Genomic DNA, 14,356 nt, shown 5'->3' with positions numbered 1-14,356 from the left:
AAAAAATCCAATTAAAGTTAGAAATTCAACAAATAAATATATGTTTTACTTTAAAGTCATTGGAAGTTTACAGTCTTAATTCTGAATCTTTCCCAACTTTTCTTCCGAATTATCTCCAGCGTTTCTTCTTCATATCCTCTGCTGGCGATCGTCACAGTTTATCCCGCCCCAGCCTGTCAGTCAGTGATCAGGGAGGAGATGTGCGCCTGCCAGACAGACCTGAGGGAGGCAAACACGTGCAGTCCCGACTTAAATACAGAAATAAACTTTAATTATGCGACTAGTTTCTGTACTGATATTTAAAAGCCCCAATTTAAACCAATGTCTAGCCCACATGACCTAAATCCAGTTAATTCTGTGCATACAGTAAATTACGATGTCTTCCTGTTTGTGTTACGGTTGTGCGGGAGAGCTTTGTGCCCGACGTCACAGAACCGTTTTCTGCTTACCATGTGAGGCTCGCCGACAGTCTGTCCTGCACTCTGAATGGATCACAGCAGGAAATATAAAACAGAATACCAGATTAAAGTTAAGCTCCTGTATCCCGCAGTGCTTGGAAATATGAACAATATTTCTACACAACGGCAACCAAACACGACCGAAAATACATAACTTTTTTTTTTATTTTGACATTTGTCAGTTATACCGAGGCGCTGCATCGCTCACTTTACCCCGACAATGTTTGGGTGTGAAATGAAATGAACTCAGTGGGCTAAAACTCGAGCACAGACGCCGCAGGAATTAAACATGAAACAAGCCCCCAGAATGCATCTGTCCTGAAAACACTTCCCCATTATGTTTAAAATATAAATCTTTGGTAAAGTAGAAGAATATCTCGGGGTTCCACGGCTATAAAACATAATTACCCATTGTGGACTTTTCTTTTGTTTCCTTTACACGTCTTATGACATTAATACATGAAACATTTAGTTTTGGGCTGCAGACAATGAAGTGAAAGGCGCCGGGATGTAATTAAAAGTGAATGGATTGTAGTACTTTGGCCAGTCATCCATGATTAGATGCGATTAAGGCTTTGTGCTACATTGCATTTTATTATGCAACGCGAGCATTTTTCCCCTCATTGTCACGCGAGTAAATACAAACGTTGTGTACACAACTCATTACAGGGATGGAGACACTCTTTTCGGAGACGGGAAGCAGCTTGCTGAGGAGTCTGGCGTTTCATTAAGAGTGATCTTGAAGTCTTAACATGTCATCGTCTGGAGGAGATGAAAGGCTTTGGAGGGCGCACACCTGACTCCGCTAATGGACGAACAAAAGCATCTTGTTTGGCCTTGGAGAAGCTTCCACACACTCTTCCCACACAGCTTCTCTCACGGTCAGGCGGCGCAGATCCCCGTGTGAACGCGTCCACGGAGCGGCCCCTCAGTAACACTCCACTCGTCGTAAACGAAGGTGAACGTGGAGATTAAGAGTAAACGAGTGTTTCTCAGAGGCTTGTATCCGTCCTCCGTTCAGTCGATGGCCTCGTGCTGAGTCGGTTCTGCAGAGGGAACGACGAGTCGCCCCTGCTGTGCTTTGGCGTCACTTTGAAGCTTACAGATTGCAAATGTAACCGGTCCGGTTTGACGCCAACATGTGATCTCTGCGTTGTGTAAATAAATGAGAACGACTTCTGTGCAAAACAGAATGTAATAATTAAAGCCGGAAATGGCTTCATCAGCTTTCTAGCTTCACACCTCTCCTCAGTGGGGCCTGAAGATAACTCAGGAAAGTATACAGAGTTCTAAATAATACAACTAACAGATATACATCTATCCATGGTGGCAAACCGGCTTTTCTTTGTAAACCAATATACACAAATATAACCATTAAAGGTGGGGTAGGTAAGTTTGAGAAACCGGCTCGAGATCGCTAGAATTTGAAAATACACAACCGGAGAAATCTGCCACTTCCTCACAGAGCCCCTCCCCCAACACACACGAACGCGCACATGACCAATGAGGGCACGAGACAAGTTTGTGCCCCGATGGAAGGCTGACAGGCAGGTAGGATGTACTTTTCACAGTATTACGGCTTCTCCAGATGACATTTTTCTATGGATTTGTTGTCAAAGCACTTCAGATATTCATTGCTATCGGGATGTTAAGAGCATTCCATGGAATATAACAAAAAGTGTATCTCGAGCCGGTTTCTGAAACTTACCTACCCCACCTTTAAGTGCTTTGACAAAAAATCCATAAAAAACGTCATCTGTAGAAGCCGTAATACTGTCAAAAGTACATCCAATCCGTTTAGCCGGCTAAACGGATTGGATGGCCTACCTGCCTGTCAGCCTTCCATCGGGGCACAAACTTATCTCGTGCCCTCATTGGTCAGGTGCGCGTTCGTGTGTGTTGGGGGAGGGGCTCTGTGAGGAAGTGGCAGATTTTCTCCGGTTGTGTATTTTCAAATTCTAGCGACCTCGAGCCGGTTTCTCAAACTTACCTACCCCACCTTTAATTTACACTTACATAACAAACAATACAATTTACAGTTACAAAACACAAAAAGAATACCCACATACCTGTGCAAAACAGAATGTAATAATTAAAGCAGGAAATGGCTTCATCAGCTTTCTAGCTTCACACCTTCAGGGAAGAAAACACCCACATGTTAGCATATAGCTAATCTTTAGGAAGCTAGTGTAACATTAAACAATCTATTAACATATAAAATACAACATTTATGACGCCACTCGTTCCACGTACTTCTCCTCAGTGGGGCCTGAAGCTAACTGAGGCAAGCTGCAAGAGTCTGCGGAGATGTGCCGGTGCCAAGAGTACCAAAATAAAACGTACTTTTCAAAATAAAAGCATCTAAAAAATAAAGTGACAAGTTTTACAAATAAAGTATGGACAATGATTTTACTGAAATATAAACAAGTGAAGTTATACATCGGTTACACAAACTCACATCTGCAATGCACGCTCTAAAATAACTCATACATGATGTCAAATCATTTTAAAAACACACCCCCAATTTAGAAAACTGATACGTAGCAGATAGTGAGATACCCTGACGATGGACAACAGTCCATCGTTTTGGTCAAGACCTTGTTGAACGTTAAAGTAAATAACAGTCGAGGCTCCACATAGAAATATGAACCCGCTTAATAAGTCGTTTTTTAGGAAATGGACTGTGATCTTTACTCGACAGGAAACGAGTCTTATCTGTTGCTAAAAGTCAGCCGTCACTCTATGATCTCCTGACTCTTTGGTTTGCCTCTGGGAAGCAGCTTCAGAGATGAGACGGTATCTCTGGAGTGTGGCCGGGACCACGCAGCGTACAGCAAACTGCCCGAGGAACAACAGGAACATACCGGACGGAAAACACGTCAACTCTCTAGGAGAAGCTGACGGGAAGAAAATCTATTGTTTTTATTGATCGTTGCGTTTCAAAGACGACTCTAGCATGTGGGGATTACAGTAGATATGTCCTTCTCGCTCCATAGCGTTCCATGCCTTAAAGGACACGGGTCCATTATTATAGATAGTTTATAAGTTAAAAACATGGGATTTGAACAGCTGCCTGTTGAGATAACATTTCATTTATCCCTGGTTTGTTTTCCCTTTCCTCGAGTGGGTCATTTAGGTTTGTGTGCATGTCAATGGCCTCAAGTTCAGATTGAGAAAAGGAAACACCTTCTGCACATTAGAGATAAAATAAGAAGTACTTTATTGATCCCAATGTGGGACATGTTTGCGTTGCAGCAGGCATTGCACATTAGAGATAAACAATTCTATAATGTCAACATGTCAAAATAGAAGTAAAACAACATCAAGAATAGAAATACCAATTAACAGTAAACAATGTATCTGTTCAGTGACACAGTGAGTAAAGAACCATGTGTTCAGGTTACCAGCGTTCCTTCCCCATGTGGGATCAGTGAATGCTTCCCACATGTTTGCAGAAGCTCTCGATGTGAACATAAGTCCAATCTGCGTTTGCATGGAGCCAATGGGACATGAAATTGGCTTCAACACCCACCAATCGACCAATGGGAGCCCCCTCTGGCCTTTTGTAATATGTGGGCCGAGATGCATGCCGCCGAACACATCTCGTGAAAGTGCCTTTTAAAATGGACTAGACCCAGTTCATGCAATACAAATCTGCATTACCTGACAATATGGCAATAAAACGCCTTTAAATAGACGAATAATTGAGATTTAAAGACGTTTGTTGGAGCCAGTATTTTGATTTGAGAAGAAAGGCCACCTCATTGTGACGTCTGTAGTCAAAGCACTATAAAGGACTACAATTCCCACGGCGCCGGTGCTAAAGCCACAGTGATGGGCAACGAGTTCTGTTTAAGGCGTCGAGTGGCTTGGTGGAAAGACAAGGAAGGAAGCCACGACGGCGTTATTGAAAGAGTAAAGATACAATACTATCTGATTCTTATTAACTATTGGATTAAATGTCAATAAAAATTATTTTTAAGCTGAAATCCAAATTCTACTTAATGATAATATGTAAGCCATCCAAAGACATTTCATATATTCAGTTGCTCGGTTTTGGAGTTTGTGCCGGAAAAAACCTTGAAAATGATTTCCAGTGTTATGGCTGATGAGGGGGGGCGGTGCTGATTAGGGGGGGCGGTGCTGATGAGGGGGGGCGGTGCTGATGAGGGGGGGGCGGTGTTGATGAGGGGGGCGCGGTTGCTGATGAGGGGGGGCGGTGCTGATGAGGGGGGGCGGTTGTTGATGAGGGGGGGCGGTGTTGATGAGGGGGACGGTGCTGGATGAGGGGGGGCGGTGCTGATGAGGGGGGGCGGTGCTGATGAGGGGGGACGGTGTGGTGATGAGGGGGGGCGGTGCTGATGAGGGGGACGGTTTGATGAGGGGGGCGGTGCTGATGAGGGGGGGCGGTGCTGATGAGGGGGGACGGTGCTGATGAGGGGGGGCGCGGTGCTGATAAGGGGGGGCGGTGTTGATGAGGGGGGACGGTGCTGATGAGGGGGGGGCGGTGCTGATGAGGGGGGGCGGTGCTGATGAGGGGGGGCGGTGTTGATGAGGGGGGGGCGGTGCTGATAAGGGGGGGCGGTGCTGATGAGGGGGGGCGGTGCTGATGAGGGGGGGCGGTGCTGATAAGGGGGGGCGGTGCAGAACGCCGTGTCAAAACGCAGCGATGGATGGGTGCTTTCCGAGTCTTGTGCAAGGTGACGATCCTGAATGCTTAACAGGAGTTTCAAATAGAAACCCAGGACACGAGCATCGCCGAGCGACAGTCTGCTGATGTCCGCACAGATCATCCCGACCCGATGCCTCGTTCCAGTAGAGTTGTAAAACCCACGTTGAACATGAGGGACAGCGCGGTTTCCTCATTGATTCCCCTTATTAAATCAACTCCAGTCCCACGAGACGCAAGAAGAAGAAGAAGAAAGGATTTAGAAAGCTTTGATGTGTAGAAAAAAAACGGCAGCTCGATATTTTCCTCATATTTTGCACTTTCACTGTTTATTGTTGTCTGGGTCTTTTGTTGTTTAGGCGTGGGAGCGACTTTCCGCTGAGGGACAAATTGCCTCGAGACGTCCCTCGCTGTAAATTCAGCTCTATTTCCAAAATGAAACGACAAAAGATAATCAACTGTTTGTTTCACACGGGTCCAAGCGCGGTTCACACTGTGTCTCTGTGGGACGTCAATAAGGGGGGGCAGGTACTTCGATGGGACAACATGTGCTAAAATGGATTTGTAGACAAACAAAGGCATTACATATTACGACATAGCAAAGAATGAGCCACCTGTGAGGAGGATTTAAACATCAAGCACTATCCATTTTTAAATGTCTTAAAACAGCCATTTGAATATTCACGTGGGTCTTCAACCCTCCTATTGTCTTCGTGTCCCCCCCCCCCTTACTCTGGTGTCCTGTTTTAACTGCTATCACATTAACACACAAAACATTAATCATCACCACATTTCATTTAACACCCTTTCAAACTGTAGATAGATAGATCTTTATGTGTCATTGTACCGGTACAACGACATTACGATAGACTCAAGGTGCCAACACGCAACAACAAGACACTATAAAAACAACAAGACACTATAAAAACAACAAGACACTATAAAAACAATAAAAACAATAAATGGGACTTAGAAAAGACAACATATTGTATCAGTCTACTGGTACACATGAAGAACTGCAGTAAATATGCAAAGAACAGACACTGAGCATGTATGGCGTGTGCCTGGTGTGATCCATGTGGGGGAGGGGCACATAAGAGCGGGAAATGTATCAAATTGTTCTGTGTGTGTGGCCGAGCATTACTCTACTTGTGGGGACCTAAATCTGTTCACACAGTCATTGTGGGGACTCGCCTCCCTTATGGGGACACATTAGAGGTCCCCATAAGGGGGATCATTCATTTTAGGGTGAAGACTTGGTTAGGTTAAGGTTAGGCCAGGGGTCGGCAACCCGCGGCCCTTTAAGCCCTCTGCTCTGGCTCCCTTGAGCTTAGACAAAAATAAGAAGGAAATAAAATAAAAGTATTTGTAGGACTATTTATATTTTGTTGCATGGTTGAAAATGTTTCGTATCTTGTATTTTGAGGTGATACTGTGACTCATAAATAAAAAACAAAACGGTTTTAATTAGTTTAACTAAAAAATGCGTCACATCCTGCTCCGGTCCCGCGCGAGCGCCTTTTCTTGGAGGCGAATAACCTGACCCCCGGCTCGATGAGCGAACTATGGATCCATCAAAGAAAAGTACCGGAGGAACACAGGGTTTAATTCTGCGTGGACAGAGTTGTCTGCTTTCACAGCAAACGATGCTGGTTTACCGGGATGTCTGATGTAGAGAGAAGTTGTCAACGGTGGTGCAGCCTTTACCATGGGAGCCTGCCTGCAGACCTCCACTCTCAGGACACCTCCACTGTCAGTACAGGAAGTGACGATTCTGACGCGTTTCTTTCCCGCCCACCGAAGGACTCGTTTGATGGAAGTTTTCAAATCACAATGGAGACTCATCACGGAGGTGATGAGTCCGCCCACCGTGCACTTTGGGTCGGCCTTGGTCAAGCCCTTTTGACCCCCCAGCCTGGTTCTCGTAAAAGTTTTTCACTCAAATGACACCATGGAGGAATGTAACGGGAGTTGACAGGGGACTCTGTCCGCCTCACGAGTGCCTATTTTCGGACACTTTTTTCCACTTTTCCCCGGTTTTATTATTTTTTAGGTTATTTCACCCGGTTTCTACCGGGGACATTGCCCGGTCTCGAGTGTCGCCCCACGGCCTGTGTCCAGCCCCCCCCCACACTCTTCCATATATTAACGGATTTTGACAATTGTTGTCGCATTTTTCTCCTCTCCTCTCACTGATCTAATGGCAAACGCGACCCACTGTCGGAGGGCCTCCGCGCCGGCCGATATGAAGCGTGACCAAGACGCACCGTCCAGGGGTCCCGCAGCGGGGTGGAGGTTCCCAGCTGGAACCTCTCCACCTCCGCCGCGGTGCACCCGGCAAACACGGTTGTTTCTCGAACCTTCCACTGTTGTCTAGCGGGTAGGGATGGGAATTTGAAAGCAAATGTATATTCGAATATTCGACCCCCCAAAAAACGGTTAACCGGTAAACCGAAATGTACATATCCTATAAAAAAAAAAAAAGAAATGGGTAAAAAAAAAACTTCCCAATTTTTTTTTTTACTTCTTTTTTTTACCCAATTTTTTTTCAAGAATTTTTTAGAAATACATACATTATCAAATAAGTGTAGAAACCAAGTCGAATTTGTCAAATGTATTGAACTGGTGATCACAGGTTGACAGCTATAGGCCTACAGCTTTCATGTGTGGAGGCGATTCACAATCAGGCCAGCTGTAGAGAAGACCCTCTCAGCTGGAACGGAGGTTGCGGGTATAGCAAGGTATATAGCATGTTATAAGTTTAATTTGGCATAGTTTGACCTCTACACCGCACTCACTAACCTGGTCGAAGTATTTCCACACATTACTCCTTTTTGACGCCATGTCTGTTGTGTAGGACTCTTCTTAGAGTGTAAATAATTTCCGGACTATGACTGGTAAAATATTGAATACCGGCAAAACTAAATCTCTCCAGTCAAAATGTCTATGCACTTTGCCGCCACACACGGTTGCCAAGCAGCGCTTATTGTTGTTTAGGCTGGCCACTCATGTGTCGCGAGTGTTGACAGGGGGCGGGGAGCACGCTCAACTGTTAGCGCCGGAACCTCGCAACGGCTGCGGAGCTCATTTGCGCCACATTTGTGCCTAAGATGAGGTTTGAGTCTGCGTGATCTGCGTGTAGGGAGGGGCAGCAGCCATATCATTGGCTAGAACTAGCTAGATCTGATGGATTTGGACATAAACGCGAGTGAAGTATAACCGGACACGAGAGAGAGATCAGCACCTGCAGCTCTGCCCGCTGTGAGGGGCCGGTGAGCGGAGCAAAACACACCTTTAGACGTCACCTAACACATTTAGCTATGGCATAGTCGTATATAAATACATTGAATTATTCAATTTGATAATATGTAATCAACTTAGGCATCACTCCCAAAAAAAAAATAATAATAAAAATTAATAAAAATATTCATAACTCATATTCGAATACATGAATAATTATTCGAATACCTGAATCATTTTGAATATTCGATTAATCGTTCCCATCCCTACTAGCGGGTGTAACTAAAATACAAGATGCCGTATTTATATATATAAATAAATATATATATATCTATATAGATATATATATATAGATAATAAGTGTCAGTGCTATTTTATGTTGTATTAGCGGGCATTTCCTGTTCGGAAAGTGGTGCTGTACTGAGAGTAAACAATACAAGGTGTCCCTATTTTTATATATATCTATATACTTTATGTATATAATAAGTGTCAGTACGATTTAATTTTGTATTTGCGTGCATTTCCTGTTCTGAAAGTGGCGCTGCGGCTGTACTGATAGTAACTACAATACAAGATGTCCGTATATATCTATATATATATATATATATACATATGTATTATATTAAGTGTCACGATCCGTCACGATCAGATTTTATTTTGTATTTGCGTGCATTTCCTATTTGGAAAGTGGCACTGTACTGATAGTGGTGATTTTATTTTGGAATTCTTAGCGTGCACTTCCTGTACTGACAGTGGAGGTGTCCTGAGAGTGGAGGTCTGCACCGGAACTGTCCTGAGCGAGGACCCCTCTCGCCTTTACGAGGGGGAGGAAGACAGCTGACGACCTTCAGTCATAATTCAATGGGGTATGTAATTTATTTCAGAAACACTTTTTGTTATATTCCATGGAATGCTCTTAACGTCCCGATAGCAATGAATATATTCAATGCTTTGACAATAAATACATACAAAAATTAATCTCTGGAAGCCGTAGCGCTGTAAAAAGCACGACCAATCATCTGAGCCGGCTAAAATAACTAGATGGCCTGCCGGCCTGTCAGCCTTCCATCTGGGCACACACTTATCTCGTGCCCTCATTGGTCATGTGTGCGTTCGTGTGTTGGAGGAGGGGCTCTGAGAGGAAGTCCTGAAGGAAGAGGCATATTTTTTCCGGTTGTGTACTTTCAAATTCTCGCGCACTCGAGCTGGTTTCTCCATTCTTACCTTTAACTCTTTTTGGGGTGCAGATATATGTTTTATTTATTTCAAAGTGGGCCCATTTAATAATATTTTTTTCCCCTTCCAACGTGCAGAGGACTCCCCACGTGCTGTGTTTAATTTATTTTAAAGTAGGCCTGCGTATTATTTTTAATTCTCCTTATAAGAGTTCTTTGTTTCTTATTAGAGGTTAACAGTTTTATATCATGTAATAAATAGCCTAATAAATGCAAAAAAACTGTAGTTTTTGTCTGATATAACAATAAAAAACTATGAAATATGTTTTGTGGCTCCAGACAAAAACATTTTTGGAAAAAAGGAGCGAAATGGCTCTTTTGTTCAAAAAGGTTGCAGACCCCTGGGTTAGGGGTAAGGGTCAGGCATGTGTTGGTTATGGTTAGGATAAGTCTCCAGGAAATGCATGTAAGTCAATGAAATGTCCCCTGAAGTGGTGTGTGTGTGTGTGTGTGTGTGTGTGTGTGTGTGTGTGTGTGTGTGTGTGTGTGTGTGTGTGTGTGTGTGTGTGTGTGTGTGTGTGTGTGTGTGTGTGTGTGTGTGTGTGTGTGTGTGTGTGTGTGTGTGTGTGTGTGTGTGTGTGTGTGTGTGTGTGTGTGTGTGTGTGTGTGTGTGTGTGTGTGGCGAGATCTCTGATTGATTTCTATTGCAGGACTTTTCCCTGGTCGTTTTCTAACTCAGTCAAATCCTTTTTCCCCTCCTCCCTCCTCCCTCCTCCCTCCTCACACAGAATTTCACAAGAAGCCTCTGCCTCCTCTCGCCAAGCGGCCGAACGGCGACTCTCACGACATCGTTTTTTAAACTTCCTTACCGATTGAGCTCGTCCAATCATGGCTCTCTCTCCCTCCTTTCTTTTTGTTTGCTTTCTGTCTCAAGCGAGCGCCGTGTAGACGCCAAGCTCAGAGGCCCCTGAGGCGCCGGCCGAAGACTACGAAACCCAGGAGCATCATGGGAAATAAAGTGCTGATGGGAAGCAGCTTACCCAGGAGCATCATGGGAAATGAAGTGCTGATGGGAAGCAGCTTACCCAGGAGCATCATGGGAAATGAAGTGCTGATGGGAAGCAGCTTCACGATTGAGTGACGGTGCTTTCTTTAGACGACATGTTCTACTGTTATCAGTGTTAGGCGGCACATGCGTCCCACAGAGAGGCTTTGAAGTGACTCAGAATGTAAATATGTCCGCTATAACCTTTCTGAATAATGGATTTGTACACACACGCCGCCATTAAAGGGAAATGGAAACACTTTTCAAACTGCTTTCCATGCGACAATATTACCATTAGGAAATGTATTTATCTAGTCTATTTCCAATGTAAACGATCGAGATACGCGAATTTACTTTTTGAAATACGTGCCTAATGACCATGGGCGCTTCCATTGCTCCGGGACTTTCCCAGTGACGTCACTGATAGGGTACGGCTTCCTGGGCCAAAGCTCAATAACAAACAACATGGCGTGCAATGCACCAGTAGTTTACATTACAAGAAAACGGTCGTCGTCAGGAGTTTATTGTATTGCCCCAGGCTGCACAAATGGATTTGATACGAAGAAGGAAGAAGTACATTTCCATAGGCTGCCACTAAAGGATGAGAAGCTGCTCAAAGTCCAGTCTGGATGCCTGGTTCAATACAAAACATCGGATTTGAAGCCAGGATCTGTTCCCACAATATTCGATTTCTCAACGTATGCAGTCGGGAACACCGACCGTCCCAGCACGTCGGCCGCGCAAGACAATGACAGTGTCAACAAACGTGAAGTTCGAGCCACCAAACGAGTTGCTTCAGCTGCCGAGAGAGAGGTAAATAATGCAGCACTACCAGATTACTAGCTCACACATGTATTTACTGACACAGTGTGACCTTATTAATTAACGCAATCGCGTCCAAACTAAATGGTAGCTATTATTATGACGCACAATAGAGAATTGGGGGTGTTCTATAGCTCAACTAATTAAACTGGCATACACACGCTCATCTGTCGAAAACAGCCCTAAAAAGGCTAGTATTGCTATCAATGGATGGTATTGCAGGACCCAGAGCGCACGGAGCACAGAGCGGACAGCAGATAACGGAATTGCAGTTGTATTGCTTATAGATTATCAGAACATTTCAAAGGGGACACAGCCCCATTGTATATTAACCTATGGATTAACTACATCATCGTTTTTATCGTTGTAATGCCATTGAAGACCAGTTTAGACCAGACAATGAGGAAGGTAAGCCGCTAGCCTGGCGTATGTTAGTACCTAGCGCCACTTGTTTTGATGTACGTTTTTGTGGATAACCTCGCGAGTTTGTATCTTTCAGTGTTGAGGTGGGCACCGTTAGATTCTGTGTCTCCTTGCGATCATAAACGATGTGTTGGATGTGCGGCTAGGATAAGTAATAAGGGAGCTATCGGTGCAGTAATAGGTTAGCATTTTCGCTCGGGGCTAATTCAGAGGCTCACTGTTAGCATTGTGTTTAATTTTTTTATTCCGGATCGTATGCCACTCTATTCGACCGAATCGGTTCATAAGCATAGGCCATGGGATGCCTGGTAACTGTAGATGCTTCCACATCAATGTCATCTCCCGACGAATAGTCAAATTCATCGTTCAAAACGTCGATCTCATTGCAAAATTCCTCCATATCTGCTACGTTGTGTTGACTTCCGGTGGAGCGAAAACACAGCTAGTGACGTCACCATGTGGGACTCCCCTAATGGCGGCGGCCTGGTCCCGGAATTCCCCACCCGGCCGGCGGATAATTAATTTTCTTTTGGCGAGTAATATCATATACAATAAATATTACGATCAATATCCATTGTAAAATGAATAAACTACCGGAATATTATAACTGTAATTGGTGTTTCCTTTCCCCTTTAAACAATGACCATATATGTTTATTTTGCACCTTCGGTTTTGTGGTGTAGACGAAAGGTGTTCTGATATCTCGGAGGTCTCACGTGGCTTTTCACAGCTCAGTGCTTTACATCTGATCTTTTTTAACGGTGGGAACGTTTCCCTTTTTACAAAACAAGCAGACGTGTGTGTGTGTGTGTGTGTGTGTGTGTGTGTGTGTGTGTGTGTGTGTGTGTGTGTGTGTGTGTGTGTGTGTGTGTGTGTGTGTGTGTGTGTGTGTGTGTGTGTGTGTGTGTGTGTGTGTGTGTGTGTGGTTCGCCGCACTTCGCTGTCCTGCACATGGAGAAATAAATACGCTACATTATTGTTGTTAAAAGGTCAATTTTAGAGATGTCTTGACATGTCACGGTTTGTCTCATGAGGGATTTGTAGTTATTGTTTAAAATGTATATTTGTCTCCAGGGCTACAGGTTGTTTACACTGTGCATCTGCTTTAAAGTGACATTTCTCTCGCGGCAGACTCCCCAAAGACGCGAGCCTGCTGCTGTTTTTGTTCCAGCTTTCCCCGCACCCATTTTCACTTTGATAAAAAGCTGAAAATAGCTGTAACATCTCAATAAGCACACATCAGGATGAAAGAACTTGGAGAGCCAACATCGCCCCAGTTTAGAGTTTGCAGGAAGGGAGGAGAACATTCTGGAACTGCGAATACTGGGTCAGAAGAACACGAGAATATGTGCAGAGAAATATCACTTTAAAAACATTCTGTATTTCAGATCCGCAGCACCCACTCTCTGTTCATGAGCTCGATGTGTGAAGAAATATTTTTTCTACGCAGTTTGGATTTTATAACCGCACAATAAAATATGTTTTCCGTATTTTTGTCTCGACTGATTGTTTGTTTCTACTTCACGAGCAGCTGGATTGGAAGTGTCTGTTTTAATGTTTGGTTCGTCGCACAGCACCTGCTGAGCGAACACCTGCGTGCTGACGGTGTATTCAGTATGTCTGCAGCTTGAAATGATAAAAATGATGATTATTGTTAGGACTGAACACTGTCGCTGTCAGAACGGAGATTTGGCGGGAAAATAGCGATATTTGGGACGTTTTAAGGGCAAATTAAGCAAATATTAAGCATTTATATTAAAAAGCAGTCATAGTGTAGCAACCACACACAACAGATGATGCTGATTGGTTTGAATTTAAATCATATCTTTGCTGTTAACCTTAACATAATTTACTTTTATGGGACTTTTTGAAACCATATCACAAAAGCGTAATAAAAAACAACATAACGTAAGACGAAAGCATTATAAAAAGCGTAAAGATTAGATAATATATTAAAATAATACAATTATAATTGGCTGTTGGACAAAGCAAGGAATTGCCGTCCTTTGATTAGTTGGGGGAATGTCGCGTGGCCTGACTCACGTCTCATCAGCAAACCCAATGAACTCGCAGTGTTCACACACACACACACGCACACACACACACACACACACACACACACACACACACACACACACACACACACACACACACACACACACACACACACACACACACACACTCATTTCAGTCCGGTCACAGAGTACAGTAATGATTTGTCACAAATACAAATGAAACAGCCCAGGGGTAAAGCATGTTCAACGTGCTTGTAATAAAACACGCGAGGAAATTAACACGTGTAGCAAAATGATGGATTATGTGAAAAGGTGTTTTAGAAAGAAGCTGAGAGATTGCGTGTTGACAAAGCCATTACACATCTTCAGAGCACAGAGACAGATCTGCCGGGACTTTATTAGGACTACAATCAGGAAATGCATCTCCAGAGAGAGGTAGTGATGATTTGTTATACTTGTAAACAGCGCGTGACAGGTTTAGAAACCACCGCTCCTCATTCAGACATCCA

The 14,356-nt window shown here is 44.0% G+C and overlaps 1 long non-coding RNA gene across 1 annotated transcript; it reads left to right on the top strand.

The window, feature by feature from the left end:
- Positions 1 to 9,104: 9,104 nt before the first annotated feature.
- Positions 9,105 to 13,322, top strand: LOC117457230 (uncharacterized). Its single transcript, XR_004553320.2, has 2 exons — positions 9,105 to 9,233; positions 10,331 to 13,322. It is a non-coding gene; the product is annotated as an uncharacterized lncRNA (long non-coding RNA).
- The last annotated feature ends 1,034 nt before the right edge of the window (positions 13,323 to 14,356 follow it).

Source organism: Pseudochaenichthys georgianus, chromosome 2 (genome assembly GCF_902827115.2).
Source record: "Pseudochaenichthys georgianus chromosome 2, fPseGeo1.2, whole genome shotgun sequence".
Classification (NCBI taxonomy): Eukaryota; Metazoa; Chordata; class Actinopteri; order Perciformes; family Channichthyidae; genus Pseudochaenichthys; species Pseudochaenichthys georgianus.
This window is presented reverse-complemented; position numbering and strand designations above follow the sequence as displayed.